This window comes from Ovis canadensis, chromosome 15 (assembly GCF_042477335.2).
Source record: "Ovis canadensis isolate MfBH-ARS-UI-01 breed Bighorn chromosome 15, ARS-UI_OviCan_v2, whole genome shotgun sequence".
Taxonomy (NCBI): domain Eukaryota; kingdom Metazoa; phylum Chordata; class Mammalia; order Artiodactyla; family Bovidae; genus Ovis; species Ovis canadensis.
In genome coordinates, this window is record NC_091259.1 from 17,870,737 (window position 1) to 17,898,509 (window position 27,773).

General features: G+C 36.7%; 1 long non-coding RNA gene, 1 other non-coding gene and 1 pseudogene across 2 annotated transcripts in view; 1 reads left to right on the top strand and 2 right to left on the bottom strand.

Annotated features, from left to right (window-relative positions):
* The window catches only part of LOC138421089 (uncharacterized), a 730,022-nt gene that overhangs the window by 425,529 nt on the left and 276,720 nt on the right, over nucleotides 1-27,773 (bottom strand). The window lies entirely within an intron of this gene.
* Nucleotides 15,884-17,003, top strand: LOC138421388 (L-lactate dehydrogenase B chain pseudogene; annotated as a pseudogene).
* On the bottom strand, nucleotides 24,948-25,019 carry TRNAS-GGA (transfer RNA serine (anticodon GGA)). Its single transcript has one exon. It is a non-coding gene; the product is annotated as a tRNA-Ser (tRNA).

Genomic DNA, 27,773 nt, shown 5'->3' on the forward strand with positions numbered 1-27,773 from the left:
TCAACATTCAAAAAACTAAGATCATACCATCTGTTCCCATCACTTCATGGGAAATAGATAGGGAAACAGTGGAAACAGTGTCAGACTTTATTCTTTTGTGCTCCAAAATCACTGCAGATGGTGACTGCAGCCATGAAATTAAAAGACTCTTACTCCTTGGAAGGAAAGCTATGACCAACATAGATAACATATTTAAAAGCAGAGACATTACTTTGCCAAAAAAGGTCCATCTAGTCAAAGCTATGGTTTTTCCAGTGGTCATGTATGGATGTGAGAGTTGGAGTGTGAAGAAGGCTGAAAGTTGAAGAATTGATGCTTTTTAACTGTGGTGTTGGAAAAGACTCTTGAGAGTCCCTTGGACTGCAAGGAGATCCAATCAGTCCATCCTAAAGGAGATCTGTCCTGGGTGTTCTTTGGAAGGAATGATGCTAAAGCTGAAACTCTAGTACTTTGGACACCTCATGCAAAGAGTTGACTCATTGGAAAAGACTCTGATGCTGAGAGGGATTCGGGGCAGGAGGAGAAAGGGATGACAGAGGATGAGATATCTGGATGGTATCACCGACCTGATGGACATGAGTTTGAGTGAACTCTGGGAGTTGGTGATGGACAGAGAGGCTTAGCATGCTGAGATTCATGGGTCGCAAATAGTTGGACATGACTGAGCAACTGAGCAGAACTGAACTGAGTGTCATCTGTGTATCTGAGGTTATTGGCATTTCTCCCTGAAATCTTGACTCCAGCTTGTGCTTCATTCAGCCTGGTGCTTTGCATGATGTACTCTGCAGATAAGTTAAATAAGCAGAGTAACAATATATAGCCTTGACATACTCCTTTCCCAATGTGTAACCCATCCATTTTTCGATGTCTGGTTCTAACTATTGCTTCTTGACCTGTATACACATATCTTGGGAGGCAGGTAAGGTGGTCTGGTATTCCCATCTCTTGAAGAATTTTCTATACTTTGTTGTGATCCATACCATACAGTTTTTAGAATAGTCAATAAAGCAGAACAGATGTTTTTCTGGAACTCTCTTGCTTTTCCGAAGATCCAACAGAGGTTGGCAATTTGATTTCTGGTTCACATTCTAGAACTAACATCAAAAAAGATGCCATTTCAATCACAGAGGGTGGGAATCAAAACTAGAAAGTCAAGAGATACCTAAAGTATCAGGCAAGTTTGACCTTGTAGTACAAAATGTAACAGAGCAAAGCTAATAGATTTTTACCAAAAGAATATACTACTCATAGCAAACACCTTTTTCCAATGACCCAAGAGACAACTCTACACATGCACATCAGCTGAAGATGGAGAAGCTCTATACAGTCATCAAAAGCAAGACCTGGAGCTGACTGTGGCTCAGATCATTAGTTCCTGATTGCAAACTTTGGGCTTAAATTGAAGAAAGTAGGAAAAACCACTAGGACTAGTAAAAAGTATGTTTACTAATTGTAAAATATACTTTTTCTTCAGAAAAAAAAAACTGTGAAAGAAGAAATACTGCCTTTTCTTTGTGAATTTAGGACTGGAAAACCAGTTTTCATTCCAATCCCAAAGAAAGGCAATGCCAAACAATGTTCAAACTACAGCACAGTTGTACTCATCTCACATGCTATCGAAGTCACACTCAAAATTTTCCAAGCCAGGTTTCAACAGTACATGAACCATGAACTTCCAGATATTCAAGTTGGATTTAGAATGGCCAGAGGAACCAGAGATCACATTGCTGACATCCGCCGGATCATTGAAAAAGCAAGAGTTCCAGAAAAACACCTAATTCTACTTACTGACAATGCCAATGACACTAACTGTGTGGATCCCAAGAACCTGTGGAAATTTCTTCAAGAGATGGGAATACCAGATCACCTTACCTGCTCTCTGAGAAATCTGTATGCAGATCAAGAAGCAACATTAGAACTGTGCATGGAAAAATGGACTGGTTCCAAATTGGGAAACGAGTATGTCAATGCTGTATATTGTCACCCTGTTTATTTAACTTATAGGTAGATAACAAAATGCCAGGATGGATGAAGCAAAACCTGGAATCAAGATTGCCCGGAGAAATACCCATAATCTATGGTATACATATGACATCACACTTATGGGAGAAAGTGAAAGAAATGAAAATTAAAGAAGAGAGTTCAAAAGCGGGCTTAAAACTCAATATTCAGAAAACTAAGATCATGACATCTGGTCTCATCACTTCATGGCAAATAGATGGGGAAGCAATGGAAATAGTGAGAGACTTTATTTATTTATTTATTTATTTATTTATTTATTTATTTTGGACTGCATAATCCCTGCAGATAGTAACTGCAGCCATGAAATTAAAAGATGCTTGCTCCTTGAAAGAAAAGTTATGACCAAACTAGAGAGCATATTAAAAAGCAGAGGCATTACTATGCTGACAAAAGGTCCATTTAGTCAAAGCTATGGGTTTTCCAGTAGTCAGGTATGGATGTGGAGTAAGACTATAAAGAAAGCTGAACAACAAGGAATTGATGCTTTTGAACTGTGGTGTTGGAGAACACTCTTGAGATTCCCTTGGACTGCAAGGAGATACAACCAGTCAATCCTACAGGAAATCAATCCTGAAGATTCATTGGAAGGACTGATGCTGAAGCTGAAGCTCCAATACTTTGGCCACATGATGCAAAAAGCTGCCTCATTGGAAAAGACCCTGATGCTGGGAAAGATTAAACACAGGAGGAGAAAGGGACGGCACAGGATGAGATTGTTGGATGGTATCACTGATTCGATGGACATGAGTTTTAGTAAGCCACTGGAGCTGGTAATGGACAGGGAAGTTTGGTGTGCTACAGTCCATGGGGTAGCAAAGAGTTGGACATACTGAGTGACTGAACTGAACTGAACTTCATATATTCAAGTATTTCTAGCTAGCTGACAATTACTACTCACCTCAACACAATCTATGTAGATTTACATAATTGAAACTTATGGCTGTTGATTCATGGCATTATTGAGCTTTAGGAACAACACTTACTGAAACAGACCAGGAATTAACAACACTGGAGAAATGAAAGAACTACCTATAGATAATACACAGGGGAAAAGGAAAAAAAGAAAAAACAAACAGGGATCATATTTTTATTTTGTAAAAATGCCAATTCTTTGAATGCATATTTACTATGTAGACGTTAGGTTTGAAAATCAACTCTTTATTATTAAATGACTAAACAAAGGATAAATATTTTTTATTAGACTTGTTATTTTCTTGAATAACTTTTTTGTAGTTTTTAATTTTATATGGCAAAAGGGTAGTTATTTTAAATTCATATATATCTTTATCTAGGCTTCCCTGCTGGCTCTGTGGTCAAGAGTCTACCTGAAATTCAGGAGATGGCAGGAGATGTGGATTTCAATCCTCAGTTTGTAAGAACTCCTGGAGGAGGTAATGGCAATTCACTCCAGTATTCCTGCATGGAGAACCCAATGGACAAAACAACCTGGTGGTCTACAGTCTGTGAGACTGAAACAGTCAGAGATGACTGAAGCGACTGAGCATGCATGCACACATACATTTACCTTCATATACATGCCTCTAGGGTATTCATGTGATTAATTTGCTGGCAACATCAAACAAATATCATTTTTTGTTTTGCTTTGTTTGTTGATTTGCTAAGTCATATCAGACTTTTTTGAGACCCCATGGACACTAGCTCATCCGGTTTCTCTGTCCATGAGATTTCCCAGGCAAGAATGCTGGAGTGGGTTACCATTTCCTTCTGCAGGGTATCTTACCAATTCAAGGATTGAACCTGCATCTCCTGCCTTAGCAGGAAGATTCTTTACTACTAAGCAACCAAGGAAGGCCTGAATTTAATCACAGTAAAATCTTTGAACAGAATTTAGAGTATAAACTTTAACTGATGCACTGTAAAATACTCATTCCAAATGTTCACAGTAACTTTTTCTAATTTATTCATTTAAATTTACCCACAATATTATCATATATACTCAGTTATTATTCATCAACCGTTTCATTTTTATGGACACATTTTTCTTTTAAGTAGTTCTCCCTAAATTGTTCCCCCTAAATCACTTCTGCTATTAATTAATATTCACTGTATTACTCATCTAACAAATGTTTAACTGAAGTTCTCATCAAGTGATGACTGAATTATTCTCCTAATAAATTTTGCTAAGGACGAAGGACAACACTGGGAGAGGGTGAGGGAGAGGGAAGTCTGGCAAGCTGCAGTCCATAGGACTGCAAAGTGTCAGACATGACTTGATTATTGAACAACAGCAACGAAAAAAGGACAATATAAATTATAAAAATAATCTGTTGATAAAATTTTGTCCCCACTTGTTCATCGTTTTCTTTCTCCATTGGTTCAGTATCTTTATATTTTGCACAGATTTAACACTGCAAAATTTCAGTACAGGAACATCTTGGAGATATATATATATATATATATATATATATATATATATATAGAGAGAGAGAGAGAGAGAGAGAGAGAGAGAGAGAGAGAGATTACAGGTAACATTCTAGACCACTTCAGTAAAGCAAATCTGTCAATAAAATGAGTCACATTTTTGTTTGTTTGTTTTTCAGTACAAATACGAATTATGGTTACATTGTATTATAGTTTATCTGTGCATTAGTCTATGTTTAAAAATACAAAGTACATACATTAATGAAAACATTTTATTGCTTAAAAATGGTATTTGTCACCTGAGCCTTCAGCAAGTCATCTTTTGGCTGGCAGAAGGTACTGCCTCAGTGTTGATGGCTGCTTGCTGATCAGAATGGTGTGTGCTGAAAGCTGGGGTGGTTGTGGCAATTTCTTGAAGCAGACAACAGTAAACTTTTGCCACATCAGTTGACTCTTCCTTTCATGAACAGTTTCTCTATAGCATGCAATACCGCTGCGTAGCATTTTATTTATAAAATAATCTCTTTCAAAATTGGAGTTAAAGCAAACACTGTTGCTATTTCCTCAGCTAAATACTTCAACCATGTTAATGGCCTCCTCACCAGAAGCAGATTACATCTCAACAAACAACTTTCTTTGTTCATCCATAAAAAGTAACTCCTCATGCATTCACTTTTGTCATAGATTGCAGTGATTCAGTCATATCTTCAGGCTCCATTTCTAATTCTAATTCGTACACTGAGTCTTCAATCCCTCCAAGTCATACATGAAAGTTGGAATCAACTTCTTCCAAACTCCTGTCAGTGTTGATATTAACCTCTGACCTCAGGCTTTCCTGATAGCACAGTTAGTAAATAAACCGCCTGCAATGCAGGAGACCCTGGTTCAATCCCTGGGTCAGGAAGATCCTCTGGAGAAGGCCTAGGGTACCTACTCCAGTATTCTTGGGCTTTCCTGGTGGCTCAGCTGGTAAAGAATCTGCCTGCGATACAGAAGACATGGGTTTAATCCCTGGGATGGAAAGATCCCCTGGAGAAGGGAAAGGCTACCCACTCCAGTGTTCTGCCCTGGAGAATTCAATGGACTATACTGTATAGTCCATGGTGTCGCAAAGAGTCAGACATGACTGAGTGACTTTCACTTTTACTTTGAATTATGAATGCTATTAATTAAATCAAAAATGCTGAACTTGTTCCAGAAACGTTTCAATTTACTTTGCCCAAATCCATCAGAGGAATCACTATGGCAGCTTTAACCTTATGAAATCTATATATGAAAATAACACATGAAAGTCAAAATTATTTATTGATCCAAGGGCAACCAATGGATTTTTATTAGCAGGTGTGAAAAAACATGAATCTTGTTGTACATCTCCATCAGACCTATTGGGTGACCAGATACATTGCCATTGAGCAGTAGTATTTTGAAAGGAATTTCCCACCCCCACTCCCCCCTCCGCCCAGAGTAATAAGCCTCAACAATCAGCAAAAATTTGTCAACAGATATGCTTCATTCAGTCTTTTGTTATTCCATTTAATGAGCAGAAGAAGAGTGGGTTTACCATAATTATAAAGTGCCCTAGGATTTTTGGCAAGGTAAATGATCACTGACTTCAACGAAAAGTCACAAAGTGTTATTGATCCTGAACATAGACTCAGTCTGTCCTTGGAAGGTTTGAAGTCATTTATTAACTTCTCCTCTCTAGCTATGAAAGTCCCAGATGGGATTTTCTTCAAATAGAAGGCATTTTATCTATATTGAAAATCAGTCGTTCAATGGAATCACTTTCATTATAACCTTAGCTATATCTGAGTAACTTCCTGTAGCTTCTACATTAGCACTTGCTCCTTCATCTGGCACTTTTATGGTATGGAGAAGGCTTCTATTCTTAAACTTCATAAGCCAACCTCTGCTAGTTTCAAACTTTTCTTCTTCAGTTTCCTTACCTCTCTCTCAATTATCTTCAGAATTGAGGAGAGTTAGGGTTTTTGCTTTGGATTAAACTTTGGGTCGGGCTTCTCTGGTGGCTTGGTGGTAAAGAATTTGCCTGTGATGCAGGAGACTCTGGTATGATCCCAGGATAAGGAACATTCCCTGGAGAAGGGAATGTCTCTCCTCCAGTTTTCTTGCATGGAGAATTCCATGAACAGTTGAGCCTGAGAGGTTATGCCCCATGGGGTCACAAAGATTTGTACATGACTGAGTGACTAACACTTTCATTAAAGGAATATTATGGCTAATTTGAGCTTACATCCAGACCACTAAAACTTTGTTCATATCAGCCATATGGTTGTTTTGCTTTCTTATTATCCATATGTTCAATGAAGTAACACTTTTAATTTCTTTGCAGAACTTGTTCTGTGGTGCTCACTACCCAACCAACTGATTGGTGTAAGAGGTCTAGCATTTGGCCTGTCTCAGCTTTCTATGTGTGCTCCTCACTTAGCTTATCCATTTCTAGCTTTGATTTAAAGTAAAAGACATGTGACTCTTCAGACTCTTAACTTGATCACTTATCAGGCATCACAGGGTTAACTATTGGTCTAATTTCAATATTCTTGGGTCTCAGGGATTAGGGGGGCTTGAGCAGAGGGACTGATGCTGAAGCTGAAACTCCAATACTTTGGCCACCTCATTCAAAGAGTTGACTCATTGGAAAAGACTCTGATGATGGGAGGGATTTAGGGTAGGAGGAGAAGGGGACGACAGGATGAGATGGCTGGATGGCATCACGGACTTGATGGACGTGAGTCTGAGTGAACTCCGGGAGTTGGTGATGGACAGGGAGGCCTGGTATGCTGCGATTCATGGAGTCATGTTTAACTCTTTGCAACCCTATTGGCCATCACCTTCCAGGCTCCTCTGTTCATGAGATTTTCCAGGCAAGAATAGTGCCCTCCTCTAGGAGATCTTTCTGACCTAGGGATTGAATCCACATCTCTTAAGTCTCCTGCATTGGCAGGTGGGCTCTTTACCATTAGCACCACCTGGGAAGCTCATTTTCTATGCTTAGCTTTTATTAACTACATTCCAAAACTTGTTAATATCAGGACAACATAAGAAATATTTATCATGTTAACAATATTCATTGAGTGAATATAAAGCATGAACTATAATAAAAATATACAGCACAATATAATGCTTGAAACTGTACCTTAAACATATAAAATAAGTGATACTGATATTTGATTTTATGTTTTATGAAGCTAAGATTACTAAAATAGGGATAGAAAAAAGTATCTGCTCATGGTATAAACAATTTGACTTGGAATCTGGAGCAAATATAGTTAATATTATTACTTCTACTCTTGTCTTTAAAAATACAAGAAGATAAAGTTAGCGGAAAATAAAATTACTGCTAATTATAATTATTTTATTTTGTAGTTCATTTTAAATAAAGACATATTTTACCACTGCAAAGTCCTCCTATTTATTTTCCCATATTCAGTATAAAATGTGCAAAAAGCTTTAGGTAGCACTCAAAAAAGAAAAAAAAAAAAGAATAGCCAATGAAAGAACAACCAAGATGGTTAGTAATCACTAATGTAAACTTTAAAATGCAATTCACACTCACCGAATAAGAAAAAAAAAAGTTATAAAGTTCAGAATCAAGTGCTTGTGAAATGATAAGTCTATAGGGACTTTTACACACTGTTGACGGGAGTATAAATTCCTACCACAGATTTACATGAGACTATAGAATCTCCTTCCTACCAACTCCTTTGCAAGCCAGTTTGATTGACAATTTGGTCACTTAACAAAAGAAAAACTAGAAGAACTCGTGACTGAAGAAAGAGGGAATGTAAAGAATAAGTTCAGGAAGAAACTGCAGAAAAATAACTTTTAGAATGTGATTAGTTTTAATTAACTGTAGGAGATACTCATTATACATTTAGGAATAAAACAAAAAATTATCTAGCCTGAATAGATGAGTTACAGTAAAGTCTGAGATTATAAAATAACAAGAAAGACATATATGAATAGATGAGAGATTAATCAATGGTACCCTGGAAATAAGTATCATTACATTGTCAGCGGATGGTGTATCAGGTGACAGATTGGTCTCAGAAACCAAGGAAGAATCTTTAAGAACAGTGAGTGTTGAGGCCTCAGTCAAGATGCTATTTGAGAGAGAAATGTAAACTGATTTTTAATAAAGAATTTGATATTAACTTGAATACAGGAAATTATTATCTACCTATTTTCAGTTCAGTTCAGTCGTTCTGTCACGTTTGACTCTGCGACCTCATAAACTGCAGCACACCAGGCCTCCCTGTCCATCACCAACACCCAGAGTTCACTCAAACTCACATCCGTCGAGTAGGTGATGCCATCCAGACATCTCATCCTCTGTCGTCCCCTTCTTCTCCTGCCCTCAATCCTTCCCAGCATCAGAGTCTTTTCCAATGAGTTAACTCTTCGCATGAGGTGGCCAAAGTACTGGAGTTTCAGCTTTAGAATCATTCCTGCCAAAGAAATCCCAGGGTTGATCTCCTTCAGAATGGACTGGTTGGATCTCCTTGCAGTCCAAGGGACTCTCAAGAGTCTTCTCCAACATCACAGTTCAAAAGCATCAATTCTTCGGTGTTCAGCCTTCTTCACACTCCAACTCTCACATCCATACATAACCACTGAAAAAACCATAGCCTTGACTAGATGGACCTTTGTTGGCGAAGTAATGTCTCTGCTTTTTACTATGCTGTCTAGGTTGGTCATAACTTTCCTTCCAAGGAGTAAGCGTCTTAATTTCATGGCTAAAACACCATCTGCAGTGATTTTGGAGCACAAAAGAATAAAGTCTGACACTGTTTCCACTGTTTCTCCATCTATTTCCCATGAAGAGATGGGACCAAATGCCATGATCTTCGTTTTCTGAATGTATATGAGCTTTAAGCCAACTTTTTTGCTCTCCTCTTTTACTTTCCTCAAGAGGCTTTTTAGTTCCTCTTCACTTTCTGCCATAACGGTGGTGTCATCTGCATATCTGAGGTTATTGATAATTCTCCCGAAAATCTTGATTCCAGCTGTGCTTCTTCCAGCCCAGCGTTTCTCATTATGTACTCTGCATAGAAGTTACATAAGCAGGGTGACAATATACAGCCTTGGTGTACTCCTTTTCCTATTTGGAACCAGTCTGTTGTCCCATGTCCAGTTCTAACTGTTGGTTCCTGACCTGCATATAGGTTTCTCAAGAGGCAGGTCAGGTGGTCTGGTATTCCCATCTCTTTCAGAATTTTCCACAGTTTATTGTGATCCAAACAGTCAAAGGCTTTGTCATAGTCAATAAAGCAGAAATACATGTTTTTCTGGAACTCTCTTGCTTTTTCAATGATCCAGCGGATATTAGGTTCATATTAAGACTTTATCTATCATATTTATTCCTATTGTTTTCTTCACAACAAGACAAAAGAGCTTATTTATATAATCATGGGTGTGTAGGCAAGTTTTCCAACCATCATTTCTACATTTTATGTAAGAAAATATAATCACCATATTTTAGAAAAAAACTCAACTTTTAACACTCACACTTTGTTCTTCATGTTGGATTATATGCCAAAATAATGATTTATTGTTGTTCAGTCACTAAGTTGTGCCCAGTTCTTTGCAACCTCATGGATTGTAGCATGCCAGGTTTCCCTATCCTTCATATCTCCCAGAGTTTGCTCAAATTCATGCCCATTGAGTCAGTGATGCCATCCAACCATCCCATCCTCTGTCATCCTTTTCTTCTCTTGCCTTCAATCTTTTCCAAGATCAGAGTATTTTTTTTCCAATAAGTTGGGTCTTTTCCAATAAGTCAGCTCTTTACATTAGGTGGCCAAAGTACTGGAGCTTCAACTTCAGCATCAGTCCTTTCAATGAATATTCAGGGTTGATTTCCTTTAGGATTGACAGTATTTATGCTTTTGCATAAAATAGAGAACTTATTACTCTTACCTGACTATTGAGTTAGCTGTAGTCTAAGTTAAGTCGCTTGCTCAGTTGTGTCTGACTCTTTGTGACCCCGTGGACTATAGCCCACAAGGCTCCTCCATCCATGGGATTCTCCAGGCAAGAATACTGGAGTGGGTTTTCATTTCCTTCTCCAGGGGATCTTCCTGACCTAGGGATTGAACCCAGGTCTCCCACATTGCAGGCAGACGCTTTAACCTCTGAGCCACCAGGGAAACCCTGATAATTAGCAATTTACAAACAGTAATGTAGGCAAGAAAATCAAGTTTATAATTATATTTATTCTATATATGACCACCTACATTAATTGTTTAAATTACTTGCTAAATTAAATATTGCTAAGTCACTTCAGTAGTGTTTGACTCTGTGCGATCCCATAGACAGCAGCCCACCAGGCTCCACCGTCCCTGGGATTCTCCAGGCAAGAACACTGGAGTGGGTTGCCATTTCCTTCTCCAGTGCATGAAAGTGCAAAGTGAAAGTGAAGTCGCTCAGTCGTGTCCAACTCTTAGCGACCCCATGGACTGCAGCCTTCCAGGCTCCTCCATCCATGGGATTTTCCAGGCAAGTGTACTGGAGTGGAATGCCATTGCCTTCTCCTAAATTGAATATTAGTGCTGTACTTTTAAAATACTGATATAGAAGATACTATACTTTAGTCACTGACTAGTTAGTTGATGTTGCCTTTGTGTGTGTGTGTGTGTGTGTGTGTGTAGGTATTTAAAATAATTCTGCTTTAATTGGTTTATTTTTTTTCCCTCAAACATATACTCTCTACATAAAAGTATACCTGGAAGCATTGTTATCTCCTACCCTGACAGGGTAACATCATATACTTCTTCTATATTAAATCATTTTCACTTCTGACACATATCTTACAGATGAAAGAAAATGAGACAATTAAAAAATAAACCATTTCTTTCAAATTCCTATATGACATTCATTATTTTATAGTATGGAGAACTTTAAAGGATATTACATGGTTGGAGAGTAATGTATTATTCTTTTCTGAAGAGAGAGATCTCACTTCTAGGTTATTATGACATCAGCAAAATTATTACCATTTCTAATCTGAGTGAAATTTTAACTTTAGAAAGTAGTTATATACAGTTATTTTTTACCCCAAGAAAAACTTTTTACCCCAGGGAGATCTATAGTAATCAAAATTATACCAGATTTATCAGTTCTAGTAGCTTATTTGCTGTCTTCTTCAAACAATACTGTTCATATTAGAGTCTCAGGCATTTAAGAGATTAACTTTACAAAAAGTAGCAAAAATATTGCACCTCCTTAGTTTTTTAATACAATTATATCTGGTTTCTTTGGAACAGACATTATTGATGCACTTATATCAAGCAATTTTCCCAGTGCTATTTTAAATTTATTAATGAATTAAGAATTTATCACTTTAAAGTATTTTTAAGGTTTAATATATTTTATGCATTTCCTGGTATTGCATTGGGCATTGGACATTAATCAATATTCAATGAACTTATAATAGAAAGTAAGGACTACATAATTTCAATGTTAAGAAACATATATATGGAATTTAGGAAGATGGCAATGACTACCCTGTATGCAAGACAGGAAAAAAGACACAGATGTGTATAACGGACTTTTGGACTCAGAGGGAGAGGGAGAGGGTGGGATGATTTGGGAGAATGGGAATTCTAACATGTAAACTATCATGTAAGAATTGAATCGCCAGTCCATGTCTGACATAGGGTGCAGCATGCTTGGGGCTGGTGCATGGGGATGACCCAGAGAGTTGTTGTGGGGAGGGAGGTGGGAGGGGGGGTCATGTTTGGGAACGCATGTAAGAATTAAAGATTTTAAAATTAAAAAAAAAATTGAAAAAAAAAAAAGAAAGAAAGAAAGACCTTGTCTAAAGCAACCGCTGGTAAGTTCAACAGGTTTGTCATGCAGGCAGTGCAGATGTAAGTTAATTGATTATTGGAACAGAGAAGACATCACTACTAAGTGCTTCATCATGTAATCACCATATTTATGTCAAGATGTCTATTGAATTAGGTTATGACAAAAATGCAAAACAGTTCTTGGGATGTCTTCATTGAAAGCCAGCTGGCAATCTCAATAGGATCCATCCCCAAACCCTCCAACAGTATAGAGTCAAAATCAATGTTTCAACCTGTCATATGACAAACTCAGAAATAACCCTTCTCAGGATTCAGTGTTTACTATAATCCATTTAAATGTAGTAACTGGATAAAAAATGGCCTCCATTTGTGATTTTCTATTTTTCTTTAGATTGTTCATACTGAACATGTTTGCAATGTTTCTTAAGAAACATGAGAGGGCAGAGGGCTTCCTTTATAAGCTCAGTTGGTAAAGAATCTGTCTGCAATGTAGGAGACCCTGGTTCTCTGGGTCAGAAAGATCTGCTGGAGAAGGAATAGACTACCCACTCCAGTATTCTGCCCCAGAGAATGCTATGGACTGTATAGTCCATGGGGTGGCAAACAGTCAGACATGACTAAGCAATTTTTAAAAATTTATTTGTGATTTTCTACTTTTGTTTAGATTGTTTATAATGAACATGTTTGCAACGTTCCTTTACAAACATGAGAGGGGAATTTTAGCTTTATAAAAATCTGAACATAGAATAAATATATCATGGTAGAATGAGTGTGAATTATCCTATCTGGGTTTAAATCCCAGATTCTCACATGTTAGATATAAAATATTAGATAAAATTTTCCCTCAGTTTCCTCACTGTTAAAAATGGAATAATAAAAGTCCTTACTTCAGAGAGTAATATAGATTTTAAAAACATAACCCTATTAAAGAATTCAGACCATCTCTGGCATACAGCTTGTGTTTGGTGAATTACTACTCTTATACATACATTAAATCTGTGAGCACTCTATCTAAATATTGAATTTTGCATTTTTTTGCCAAAATATACCAATTTGTTAGGTGATCACACCTATTTTATTCTTGTATATTAGCTACAGTACTAGATGCCTACACCTATCAGCAAGGTCTTGCCCACATCAATTTTCAAATCTGTGAAATACAGCAGGAAATAGTAGGACTCAATCCTCTTATTTGCAGTAAAATAAAGGAATGGGATTATCATAAACTGTGTTTTTATGATACTTCATATTTTGGAGTAAGTTCTTTAAATGGACATATCTGGTTAATAATATTTATTCCTTGCAAAATTCAATTTTACAAATAAAAATATCAAATCATAAAAATGAAACAAACCATGTTTCTAAATTAAGAATGGAGTCAAAATGTGTATCTCAATTTTCTAAGTCTAAATCTCTTGCTTTTTTGTTGTTGTTACATTGTATCTTCTCCCTACTTTTAATATTCATCATAATAAATGTTAGTAATTTCTTAAAATTATCCAACAAAGTTTCAAAGATTTTTTTTTTATGTTACAGAGGAGTTGAGGTGAAGTGAGTGAAAGTGAAATTCGCTCAGTTCAATTCGTGTCCAACTCTCTGGGACCCCATGGACTATCCATGGAATTGTTCAGGCCAGAATACTGGAATGGGTAGACTTTCCTTTCTCTAGGGGATCTTCCCAACCCAGGCATCAAACCCAGGACTCTCGCATTGCAGGTTGATTTTTTACCCATTGAGCCACAAGGGAAGCCTAAGAACACTGGAGTGGGTAGCCTATCCCTTCTCCAAGGGATCTTCCCGACCCAGGAATTGAACCGGGGTCTCCCGCATTGCAGGCAGATTCTTATACCAACTGAGCTATCAGGGAGTTGAAGGCACATGCAAATTTCCATATGAGTATTTGACTATACTATTAAGGAATATCATTTTGACTTTCTAACTTTTCACTATTTAGTAAAGATATAAACTTCTATCAAGATAAATTCTCAAGCAAAGTGTGTAATACTTTTTCAGCCAAAAATTAAGTTGCAAATCAACAGCATATGTATTAATACTGTGTTATTATAACCTGTTGATTTACATATTTTTCTATCAAGTGCATAAAGAGACTAGCCATAATTAGCAATTATTTCTGCTTTTTCCATCCAAGTTTTGGTTTCTGTTGTTGTGGTACTTAACCTCTCTGAGGTTATTTATACTGTTTATACTCAGAGAAAACCAACCCATTTATTTAAAAAAAACATCAGATTAGGGTGGTTTGTCTTTCCTAGCATTTCTATGCTAAGGCTCATTTCATGAATATATTTTTGAAATACAGTGATTTCACACTTGAGTTTACTATTTGGCAGCTGTTACAATATTCTACTATAATCACCCTGCACATTTGGAAACATTTATATAGGCATTCCTAGCTTCAATTTTGATATCATGGCTACATTACAGGAACTTGTGAGTGGTGCTACTTGTACTGCATTTCTCTTTAATGATGGTTTCTGCCCTGTGACAATATAAAAAGTGCCCTTCTATCATAAGTCTGTAAACTTCTGGTACTGAGGCCAACCTCATCATATAGTCAGTATGACAGTTCTCCAAGAACCTGCTGGATTACAGCCATTGCCTTATTGCCATTGTCAGTTATTACACAATTAGATGAAATTATGTGTGGGTAGGGTAATTCAGATCTTTCAACATTCATAATGATGATGAACAACTCTAGTTCTTATTGCATTACCTGCCTTGGCTAACAGCACAAAATGTGTTCACTGGATAACAACCAATGCTCCAGTCAAATCTATGACATGAAGATACGATCTTAGATCTCATCTTTCTTAATAGGTGGAATCAAGTAAACTCATATTTAACCCAACTGCTGGAACTTCATGGACAATTAATTTGGGCTCAACTAATCAGGTTTATGATGTAAGGTGACATAAGCTCCTATCATTTCATTTAATGTCACTTAAGGTGATATTCTAGAAATAACACAGCCCAGGTCCCTGTAAATCATTATGTTTCAATGGTCATGATTTTGCTCTCCAGAAGACACTGGGAAGTGTCTGAAGACATTTTTGACTGTCATCATGTGTGCAGTGCAGGGTGCTACAGTGAGTAAAGGTTGAGGATGCTGCTAAGGATCCCGCAACACACAAAACAGTCCTTTCATCCCCTCCAACAATTATCTGACTCAAGATGTTAACAGTGCTAAAGGTGATACTTCCGACTTTTGCTGTTTAGTCACTAAGTTGTGTCTCTTTGTGAGTCCATGGACTGTATCCCACCAGGCTCCTCTGTTCATGGAATTCTCTAGGCAAGAATACTGGAGTGGGTTGCTATTTCCTCCTCAAAGAATCTTCTTAACCCGGGAGAACTCATTTCTCCCGCTTTGCAGGCAGATTCTTTACCACTGAGCCACTTGGGGTCCCTGATTCTGACTTTAGGTGACAAAAATCTGAATTTCAACTAATGCCCTTCAGGGGGATATAGTCAGAATACTCCAAAGTTGTTTTCTGGTCTCCCCTATTCATATAGTCCATAAATGCTGGTACAGTGAAAATTTAAATTACAGAAGTGTGAAAAAGGATATAATGTAGAGTATAAGAATACGTTTCGGGCTTGTGGATCCTGCGCCGGAGGAGACGCAGGCTGCTGACTTTGTCTTCGTGCAGCCCTTACCACTCTCTGGAGAACTTTCTCTCCCCTGGCCACAATCGCAACTCTTAGGGAAAAACTGATTGCACCAGTCGTGGAAGAAGAGGGAACAATCCCAAACAATAAGATCACTGTACTGGGTGTTGGACAAGTTGGTATGGCATGTGCCATCAGCATTCTGGGAAAGTCTCTGATTGATGAGCTTGCTCTTGTGGATGTTTTGGAAGATAAACTCAAAGGAGAAATGATAGACCTGCAGCACAGGAGCTTATTCCTTCAGACACCAAAAATTGTGGCAAACCAAGATTACTCTGTCACTGCCAATTTAAAGATCATGGTGGTAACTGCAGGAGTTCGCCAGCAAGAGGGGGAGAGCCGCCTGAATTTGGTGCAAAGGAACGTTAATGTCTTCAAGTTCATCATTCCTCAGATTATCAAGTACAGTCCTGACTGCATTGTCATTGTGGTTTCCAACCCAGTGGATATTCTCACATATCTTACCTGGGAACTAAGTGGATTACCCAAGCACCATGTGATTGGGAGTGGATGTAACCTGGATTCTGTTAGATTTCGCTATCTTAAGGCTGAAAAACTTGGCATTCATCCCAGCAGCTGCCTCGGATGGATTTTGGGGGAACATGGCAACTCAAGCGTGGCTGTGTGGAGTGGAGTGAATGTGGCAGGCGTTTCTCTCCAGGAACTGAATCCAGAAATGGGAATAGACAATAATAGTGAAAACTGGAAGGAAGTGCATCAGATGGTGGTTGAGAGTGCCTATGAAGTCATCAAGCTAAAAGGATATACCAACTGGGCTATTGGATTAACTGTGGCTGATCTTATTGAATCCATGTTGAAAAATCTATCCAGAATTCACCCAGTGTCAACAATGGAGAAGAGCATGTATGGCATTGAGAATGAAGTCTTCCTGAGCCTTCTATTTATCCTGAATGCTCGAGGGTTAACCAGTGTTATCAACCAGAAGGTGAAGGATGAAGAGGGTGCCCAACTCAAGAAAAATGCAGATACCCTCTGGGGCATCCAAAAGGACCTAAAGGACCTGTGACTTCTGGCTGCAAGGCTGTAGAAACTTAAAACTACAGTTTGATTAACCACGAGCCTTTAGTTTGTGTGCATGTACATGGAGCACAGTTCACTTTTGTCTTCCTAGGTCTGTGAATCTGGGCTCCCAGAATCAAAGCCCATGCTTGCTTTAATGCTTGCAAGATGAGTCCTTGAACAAATAAAATAAACCACGTAGCATTAAAAAAAAAAAAAAGAATGTATTTCAGGAAAAAAAGTCTTAAGCACCTTTCCTCTAGAGTTAATGGCAGACAGACAGATTCAAAAATATAGCAACACTAAAAATACAACTATCTTTAAATTAAGCCTGTGTTTGAAACAGTAAGAACTTGGGTGTATGTAGTTTGACAGTGATGTCAATAATTTTTGCATGCACCGTTCTGTATTAGAACTGTAGCTAAACAACACTATTTTTAATAATCAATTTTCACATATATTTTTTCCATAAAGATTTTGTCAAAAGTTATTAAGGAATCTGACTTTAGATTCCAACTAATCAATCACTCATTAGTATTTTTCTAAGTGTGAACAAAGCGCCTATCACTGTCCTTTCATTACTCTAAAAGCCTGTTCTAGCTACAAGGGAATCTAGTTTACTCAAAAGGTAGGAGAAAAGCCCTTGAGTGTCATTCCTCTAAGTCTTGTTACGTTGCCAGAGCCTGTAGTTCTTTATATATTTATTTATGTTTTGCCTAAGAAACACTATGGGTACTTTTTTCATAATCCTGGACCTGAGCATGAAAGAGCCTGATTTAGTAGGTATGGAATAAGATACAAAAGTAGGCATTTGAAAAAAAAAAATATTGGTGATTTCATGCTGATGATTTCAAACCATAGTTTCAGAGATTCAACTCTAAGTCCACAAGCTACTTGTGAGAAATTGAATAGGAAGAGTCATACAGGTCAAAAATTTTAAAGACTTGTCAACAATACATTGTTATTACTTTATAACAATAATTTATTGAATCAAAAATTGTTGCAAGCAATTTATCTGCCACAAGTAGTCTAGGCATTGGGGATATGGTAATGAATAAAACAAACAAACAAAAAAATGATCTGCTCTGATGGAGCTTACATTCCAATGGGAGAAGACAGAGAATGAATTACTAACATAAGGCAGAAACAATTTATAGTTTTCTTCAGATGCATACTTTGGGATGATTTATTAGTAAACTCCAGAATGAGATAATACATTCAAGAATTTCTTTCCTTTGAAATATGTTTCTTCTCCACATCTCTCTTCATAGACTCACAATTCTATCAGTCAATTTTTGAAAATATTGACTAATATCAAATTAAAAGGCTACAGTTTACTTGAAAGTAGTAATATATCTGGCTTTTATATGAGGTTGTTTCCATTTGTTACAAGGTAACTAAAAGTAACAATCTAGTTTGCATTTCCACCAACAGTGTAAGTGGGTTCCCTTTTCTCTGTGGCGGATTCATGTTGATGTATGGCAAAACCAATACAATATTGTAAAGTAATTAATCTTCAATTAATATAAATAAATTTAATTAAAAAATAAAAGTAACAACCTTAGAAAATCTTTCTGACATTTAATTTGCACTTGTGAAAACCTACTGCATGTTTTACTTTTGCTGCCTTTATACCTCTGTCTTAGAATTACATACATTCTTATAATTAAATTTTTGTGTGGTATGATGAGATGTTATCACCTTGTTATGTAACAAGACATAATTTTTTGAAGTTCTCTGATTTGAAGGACAAAGAGAAACTATAATATGTGTTTATGTGTCTGTACATGTTTTTTCAATACCACAGTTATCCAAGTCTATGCCCCAACCAGTAACGCTGAAGAAACTGAAGTTGAAAGGTTTTATGAAGATCTACAACACCTTTTAGAACTAACACCTAAAATAGATGTCCTTTTCTTTCTAGGGGACTGGAATGCAAAAGTAGGAAGTCAAGAAACACCTGGAGTAACAGGCAAATTTGGCTTGGAATGCGGAATGAAACAGGGCAAAGACTAATAGAGTTTTGCCAAGAGAACGCATGGGTCATAGAAAACACCCCCTTCCAACAATACAAGAGAAGACTCTACACACGGACATCACCAGATGGTCAACACCAAAATCAGATTGATTATATTCTTTGCAACCAAAGATGGAGAAGCTCTATACAGTCAACAAAAACAAGACCAGGAGCTGACAGTGGCTCAGATCATGAACTCCTTATTACTAAATTCAGACTCAAATTGAAGAAAATGGGGAAAACCGCTAGACCATTCAGGTATGACCTAAATCAAATCCCTTATGATTATACAATGGAAATGAGAAATAGATTTAAGGGCCTAGATCTGATAGATAGAGTGCCTAATGAACTATGGACTGAGGTTCATGACATTGTACAGGAGACAGGGATCAAGACCATCCTCATGGAAAAGAAATGCAAAAAAACAAAATGGCTTTCTGGGGAGGCCTTACAAATAGCTGTGAAAAAAAGAGAGGTGAAAAGCAAAGGAGAAAAGGAAAGATATAACCATGAATGCAGAATTCCAAAGAATAGAAAGAAGAGATAAGAAAGCCTTCTTCAGGGATCAATGCAAAGACATAGAGGAAAACAACAGAATGGGAAAGACTAGAGATCTCTTCAAGAAAATTAGAGATACCAAGGGAACATTTCATGCAAAGATGGGCTCGGTAAAGGACAGAAATGGTATGGACCTAACAGAAGCACAAGATATTAAAAAGAGGTGCCAAGAATACAAGGAAGAACTGTACAAAAAAGATCTTCACGACCCAGATAATCATGATGACGTGATCACTCATCTAGAGCCAGACATCTTGGAATGTGAAGTCAAGTGGGCCTTAGAAAGCATCACTACGAACAAAGCTAGTGGAGGTGATGGAATTCCAGTGGAGCTGTTTCAAATTCTGAAAGATGATGCTGTGAAAGTGTTGCACTCAATATGCCAGCAAATTTGGAAAACTCAGCAGTGGCCACAGGACTGGAAAAGGTCAATATTCATTCCAATCCCAAAGAAAGGCAATGGCAAAGAATGCTCAAACTACCACACAATTTCACTCATCTCACACACTAGTAAAGTAATGCTCAAAATTCTCCAAGCCAGGCTTCAGCAATAAGTGAACTGTGAACTCCTTGATGTTCAAGCTGGTTTTAGAAAAGGTTGAGGAACCAGAGATCAAATTGCCAACATCCGTGGATCATGGAAAAAGCAAGAGAATTCCAGAAAACATCTACTTGTGCTTTATTGACTATGCCAAAGCCTTTGACTGTGTGGATCACAATAAACTGTGGAAAATCCTGAAAGAGATAGGAATACCAGACCACCTGATGTGCCTCTTGAGAAATCTGTATGCAGGCCAGGAAGCAACAGTTAGAATTGGACATGGAACAACAGACTGCTTCCAAATAGGAAAAGGAGTACGTCAAGGCTGCATATTGTCACCCTGCTTATTTAACTTCTGTGCAGAGTACATCATGAGAAACGCTGAACTGGAAGAAACACAAGCTGGAATCAAGACTGCCAGGAGAAATACCAATAACCTCAGATATGCAGATGACACCACCCTCATGGCAGAAAGTGAAGAGGAACTAAAAAGCCTCTTGATGAAAGTGAAAGAGGAGAGTGAAAAAGTTGGCTTAAAGCTCAACATTCAGAAAATGAAGATCATGGCATCCGGTCCCATCACTTCATGGGAAATAGATGGGGAAACAGTGGAAACAGTGTCAGACTTTATTTTGGGGGGCTCCAAAATCACTGCAGATTGTGACTGCAGCCTTGAAATTAAAAGACACTTACTCCTTGGAAGAAAAGTTATGACCAACCTAGATAGTATATTCAAAAGCAGAGACATTACTTTGCCAACTAAGGTCTGTCTAGTCAAGGCAATGGTTTTTCCTGTGGTCATGTACTGATGTGAGAATTGGACTGTGAAGAAGGCTGAGTGCTGAAGAATTGATGCTTTTGAACTGTGGTGTTGGAGAAGACCCTTGAGAGTCCCTTGGACTGCAAGGAGATCCAACCAGTACATTCTGAAGGAGATCAGCCCTGGGATTTCTTTGGAAGAAATGATGCTAAAGCTGAAGCTCCAGTACTTTGGCCACTTCATGGGAAGAGTTGACTCACTGGATAAGAGTCTGATGCTGGGAGGGATTAGCGGCAGGAGGAGAAGGGGACGACCGAAGATGAGATCGCTGGATGGCATCACGGACTCGATGGACGTGAGTGTGAGTGAACTCCGGGAGATGGTGATGGACAGGGAGGCCTGGAGTGCTGTGGCTCATGGGGTTGCAAAGAGTTGGACACGACTGAGCGACTGAACTGAACTGAACTAAACGTGTTTTTTTGTTTTTGATTCCACTATTTGGTGCACTATATTTGGATAATTTGAGAAGCATTCCAATCGATAAAACAAAAAAAAATCACTGAAAACTTAAATAAATAGATTTAAGTTTAAATCTATTTATTTACTACAGATTTTCTTATAGCTTTATTACGTGATTGTTAATTCTAATCCTCAAAGACAAGATAAAATAAGCAGTGTTATCTAAACATACTCAATCGTGGATTCCTTTTCATTGAGCTTACGAAAAGACCATATGCCGTGAAAAAGTGATTAAGAACACAGGGAAATGTGGAAAAGATTTTTTTTTAAATCTGAAAAGCCAAATTAAAAAATATTTTATATACACACACAGACACATGCACACACTCACACACACAAACAAGTATAATTATATAATTAGATTCCAGGAATCTTATTAAGTGTGAAAAGGTTAAGCAGAAATACGGCCTTTCTATTTTATGTTAAAATTTAGTGATTTTAGTGCTTGCATTTCAATCTAAAGAGGAAATAATTTTGAGATTATTTCCTAATCATTGTCACTCTTCTCTCTCAGGAGAACACAGAACAATTCATTAGACATTAGACACACATCAAGACATTAGAAAGAATTGTATCAAAGGAAAGAATACAATAAAAGGAAGGAGTAGTCAGAATAGAGAACATCAAATATTTTGTTGGAAAATAAGTAACTTTGGACTGGTATAGAATAGATTGCAAGAAGAATAGACTGGAATAAGCCAACAATCCACCGAAATAAATAACTAAAGGTACATGCAGAAAGATTCTCTGAACACACACGGTAGTAGGTATGCAAATAGATCTTAAAAATAAAAATAAACTTTTAAAAATGAATTAATTTCACTACTGATAGTTTATGATTAAACAAGATAGATGATCCATAAAAAAAGATCCTCTAAATCTGCAATTGTGTATATTTACACACTGACTTGCTGCAGGAAAGATTTAGAGTAACTAATAATTTAAGACCATTTTAAATTATAAAATTCATATTTATAATTTCTTTGCTGTATATTTAATTTTTCAGTAGTGAAAAATAGAAAATTCTTACACTGATATAATCTTTGTTTGGTTTCAAGGCCAAATCCTATCATAAAATAAATAATCTCGACCCAAACAGAAGTAACCCCTTAGTCACACAATCAAAGATTTGGGGTTTTGTTTTGTTTTTAATCTGCCCACTGTGGTAGATGATCTAGGTCATAATTATAATGATTATTATTCTTAATAGTATGTGTTTTTATACTTAAATTAAATGTAATAAACTTCAGGTAGTTCTCATTCAATGGGTTCAGTTCTATCAGTTCACAAAGCATCTTATCTTCATAAACTTTTACTTTCATTTATTAATTCAAAAATACTAAATGTTTACTGTGCTTCCAGTATATTACAATTCAAAGTCTTTATCTAGGTATCATTGCACATTTCCTTGCATTTGTTCAGTACTACCTGGGAACAGAGGACCCTGGAGTGCTGTAGTCCATGGGGTCTCAGAGTTAGATAGAAACTGAACAACACTCCCACCTGGTCCTTGCATGAGGACCCCAGTGTCAAGTTAGCAAAGCAAGGTTTTCAACATCTTTCAAAACACTGTCTCAGTGAAACTGTTCCATTAAAGAATATGACAGAGTCAGCATGCATAGAACCTCAGTTAATTTATTTATGGCTCAGTCACTCCAGATCCCATTGAGAATTTATTTTTACCATATAAAATGATAACAAATTTAGTTACTTGGTGATCTTATCCTGACTTATTTTAGAAATAGTAATGTGTGTGCATGCATGTGGGTCACATATGCGTAAGCACAGAGAAATTAATCATTACCTAACAACAATTAATGAGAAAAAGTAGTAAATCAAAAAAGTCAAGCATTCTGGTATCATATTTGTGTTGGATAATAAAAAAATATTATAGATGCAGTGATAAATAATACTTATGATAGTGATCCTTAGATATTAAGAAAATGCAAGCTGTTTCCTTTTTCATGACTGTCCAAATACTTATTTCCTTGTGAGAAATCCATTGTGTCAGGTCACTAAGTAGTATCATTTGGCTGGGCAAAAAACAAAGAAACACTCTCCTTATACACAGGCTTTAAGTGCTGCCAAAGTGTAAGAAAAATTCAAGGAATGTGATCAGAAAAATCAGAAAAAAAGGATAAAAGCTGACATATGAAAAATAAAATTCAAAAATGCAGTAGAAAATGAAGGCATGAAGGTATAGAAGCATCTACTTTAAGCTATGTTATAATATTAATTAGGATTTTATCTGTTAAATTAACATATTAAAATCTCTTCTCTTGATAATGGTGTATAAACAAATTATTTTTCCTACGTTTTTCTTTATGTCCAGATAGAAGACAAACAGAAAAGCATAGTTATACATACAGAAAAATAAAAAGTAATATAGTGGATTCTCAAACATTAGCTCCATTGGAATCATCTGGTACGATTCTTAAGTTTCTGGGCCTTGCCCCCTGAATTTCTTTTGTGCTAGGTCTGGCGTAGTGCTTGACAATTTTAATTTCTAATTTTATTAAGTTTCTCAGTTTTAAATTTTAATAACTATCAGGTCCCTAGATCATGCTGATTCACTCCTAGGTACTTAGAGAATCACTGATAAAACACATGGCCTATTTTCAGGAATTTCTAAAGATGCTAATGGAAACCTTAGCATGGAAAATTTCGTCTTTCCAGTACTTTTACTTTATATTGTAAAACTATAATGCCATTCTTAAGGTAGCACGGACAGGTTTTGTGGAAGACAATTTTTCCATAGACTTGGGTGGTGATGGTTTCAGAATGATTCAAGTACATTACATTTTATTTTGCACTTTATTTCTGTTATTATTACATCAGCTCCACCTCAGATCATCAGACCAGATTTTGGGGCGGGGGGGGGGTGGATTTCTGCTGTAAGGGATAAACAAGAAGTTATAAGATACCTAAGAAAAATACATTTTCAGTATATTTGCATCAATACTTTTTCAGGAAACTATAACCACAGTTGACCAATGGATTGGAAGTAGCATATTTTTTTGGCATGGAGCCCACCCACAGAAACTGATCATTCCTGTTGTCATTTACAGTATGTTACAACCATTACAAAAATGCACATATTATAAGTTTTCTTGTTCAGTGTTTAGAATGAGAATCCAAAAGAATGATATAAATTCTTAGATATATTTAGAGATCCAAAAGTTGCAGGATGCCAGATTCTTTCCTCTTTGAGCACAGCAAAGATGGAGGAGGAGGGAGAGGAAGAGGAAAAGAAAGAGGAGGAGGAGGAGGAGGAGGGAAGGAAGAAGAGACTTGTTTCACAGCATTAAGGTCTAAGTCAGCCCTGGAAAAGTCCTATATATTGTGGAAGTAGGTAAATGTTTTCTTATGTATCCAAGCTTGGCTATGGCACAGCAAACCATATATAATAAGCAAGAACCTTATTATACTCTTTGGATAGAGCAAGGGGAATACAGACAGGACTAACCTACAGGATCAGAAAGTGCCTGCTTAAGTAGCTCAGTCGTGTCTGACTCTTTGCGACGCAATGGACTGTAGGCTACCAGGCTCCTCCCTCCATGGGATTCTCCAGGCAAGAGTACTGGAGTGGGTTGCCATTTCCTTCTCCAGGGGATCTTCCCAACCCAGGGATCGAACCCAGGTCTCCTGCATTCCAGGCAGACACTTTAACCTCTGAGCCACCAGGGAAGCCACAAATAATAAGCAAGAACCTTATTATACTCTTTGGATAGAGCAGGGGAATACAGACAGGATCAGAAAGTGTCTGCTTCCTTTAATTCCTTCCTAGTGTTTACTCTTCCTTGTACATATTTAATTAATCTTTCTCATTCTTAATGTTTTTCCTAAGACCTTGGTTGCAAAGTTCAGTGGGATTTACCCCAGTCAAAAACAGAATCCTCAAACTGTTTGACATGAAGTTTTTATCATGTAAAAGAATGAGCATTTGAAATAGTAATAGAAAAATGATTTTTAAAAAATACATGATATGTGAGTTTTAGTTTGTGACATAAGATTTGCAATATCTACCATACTTTTGTGTGTGTGTGTGTGTACATCTGGAACAAAGGCTACTAAAATATTATGACTAGGTGTAGATTCCTCAAAAATACATGAATAAAATATTAAAGCAGGATGAGTCAACATTTAACTTTTTTTCTAAATTCTCTAATATGACTCTTCATGGCTTCTAGTCCCATCTGAGTTGTTGTAATGCTGATGAATCTCTACATGAGCTTTATGAAAAGAGATGAGTGGTTATGGGATGTGAACAAATATACTACTGTCTATGAAAAGCCACAGTTGGTTTACAGAATCACTCTCCTATAGTCATTTTCCATCCCTCAACAATCTTAAAAGCAATTCATCTAGGAAAATGGAGGTCACTTAATATGTGGGAGACAATATGACTATATCAGAAAATGTCCCATTAACTTGGATTAAGAACTAAAGCTTTTTAAATCATTGATCCATAATAAAACCAACTTGCATAAACATTATCATTCAAAACTCAGACAATGAAATCAGAAAATAATACTTTTTCATTCAATAATTAAACCTAAGTTTAAATTTAATTTGATCTCTTAAAATATTATCAGAAACTAAGCTTTACACTGTTTCAGTTCCATTACTTTATAAAATTTCACATCTCCCTGGTAAATGAATTTTTATTTTAAAAATCATATATTTTATTAATCAGTTACATGATTAAACATTATTTTATAGTAGTTTTCTTACACTGTTATTATAATTAATTAAAATTGGAAATAAGCCAAATGAAGAGTATATAAGAATAGAGAAATGAATTACTAGGTAAACTTATGATGAAATATAGAGTCAACAAATATTAAAGCAGGAGTTAGGGTTATAGGTAGTTTTAACTGACCTCATTACTTTTCTGCATTTGTTAAGATTTCCATAGTCACAAAAATTAGAAATAATTTTCTTATCAATATGTTTATAAATTTAAGAATACACTTGTCACAACCTTATGTTAATCAGAGCATGACAGAATTTTACTCATTCTAAGGGACATTTCTTTGACAACTGTATAAAGTTCTCTTGAGATGCAGATCATACACTTTATCTAGATAGAATACATTTATAATCAATTGTAGCATTTCCAGGGAACATAGTATCATTTATCTGGAAACTGAAAAATTGAAAGAACTAGCATAGCACCAAGATCATTATAAACTGTTTCATTTGCCAAGTTAGGTAACCTTCCAAAATCACCAATGCTTCCAAAATGTATGATGTTATAAAATATTTATTTAACAAAGCCATAATGAATTTCTTGGGCTTCCCAGGTGGCTCAGTGGTAAAAAAAAAAAAAAGAAAAAGAAAAAGAAAAAAGAAAAAAAGAAAGAAAATCCACCTACTAATGCAAAAGACACAGGAGACTAGGGTTCAATCCCTGAGTTGGGAAGATCCCCTGGAGAAGGGAATTGCAACCCATTCCAGTATTCTTGTTTGGAAAATCCCATGGACAGAGAAGCCTGGCGAGCTACAGTCCACGGGGTCATAAAAGAATCGGACACAACTGAGGATGCATGCACAATCACTTTCTCAAACTAAACTGATTTCAAAAAATATTTCTTAATTAAAAACATTCAAGGTTCCTGAAGTCATGTTTCAGACTCAGCAATGGTAGATCCTTTTGGAACATAGTTTAAGAATGAATCTCGTAATTGAGATTGCACAGACTCAGATTCCAACTCATGTCTGGCAAATCATAATCCTCCTGATTTGAGAACCAAAGTCAAGTGTTCCTTTTTTTTTTAAATTTTAAATTTTAAACAGAATTCAGTAACTTTCTAAGGCATTTGACTGTTTCCACTACAAGACGTTCAGCCAAACAGTCCTGCAGGGGAGACTGCTTTTTGCCTCCATGTGGACTCAAGCGACGTTTTTAAATTTGCTCCTCTTTTTTAGACCCATATGCATGATCCCATGTAGACAGATGTGTAAAATGATTTATCCAGTTTTCCAAAGACATTGTATTCTATTGATATTGAAATGATAATATTACTGTATAATTTCCCTACACAAATTACTTTAGAAGTCACTCTTTCCAGCATAAAATTGCAACTATTTTGCAAATTATCTGACAAATAATTTCAGTCTTTTATACAGTTATTCTACATAGAAAGCCACTATTCAATGTACTACTTTAGGGAGCTTCCCAGGTGGCGCTAGTGGTTAATAACCCACCTCACCATGCAGGAGAAATAGAGATATGAGTTCAGTTCTTGGGTGAGGAAGATCCCCTACAGGATGGCATGGCAACCCACTCCAGTATTCTTACTTGGAAAATCTCATGGACAGAGGAGCCTGGTGGACTTAGTTCATGGGGTTTCACATGATCAGACGCAACTAAAGCAACTTAGCAAAGCACAGCATCACTTTACAAAAAAATGAATCATGAACAAAGCAACAATTTAC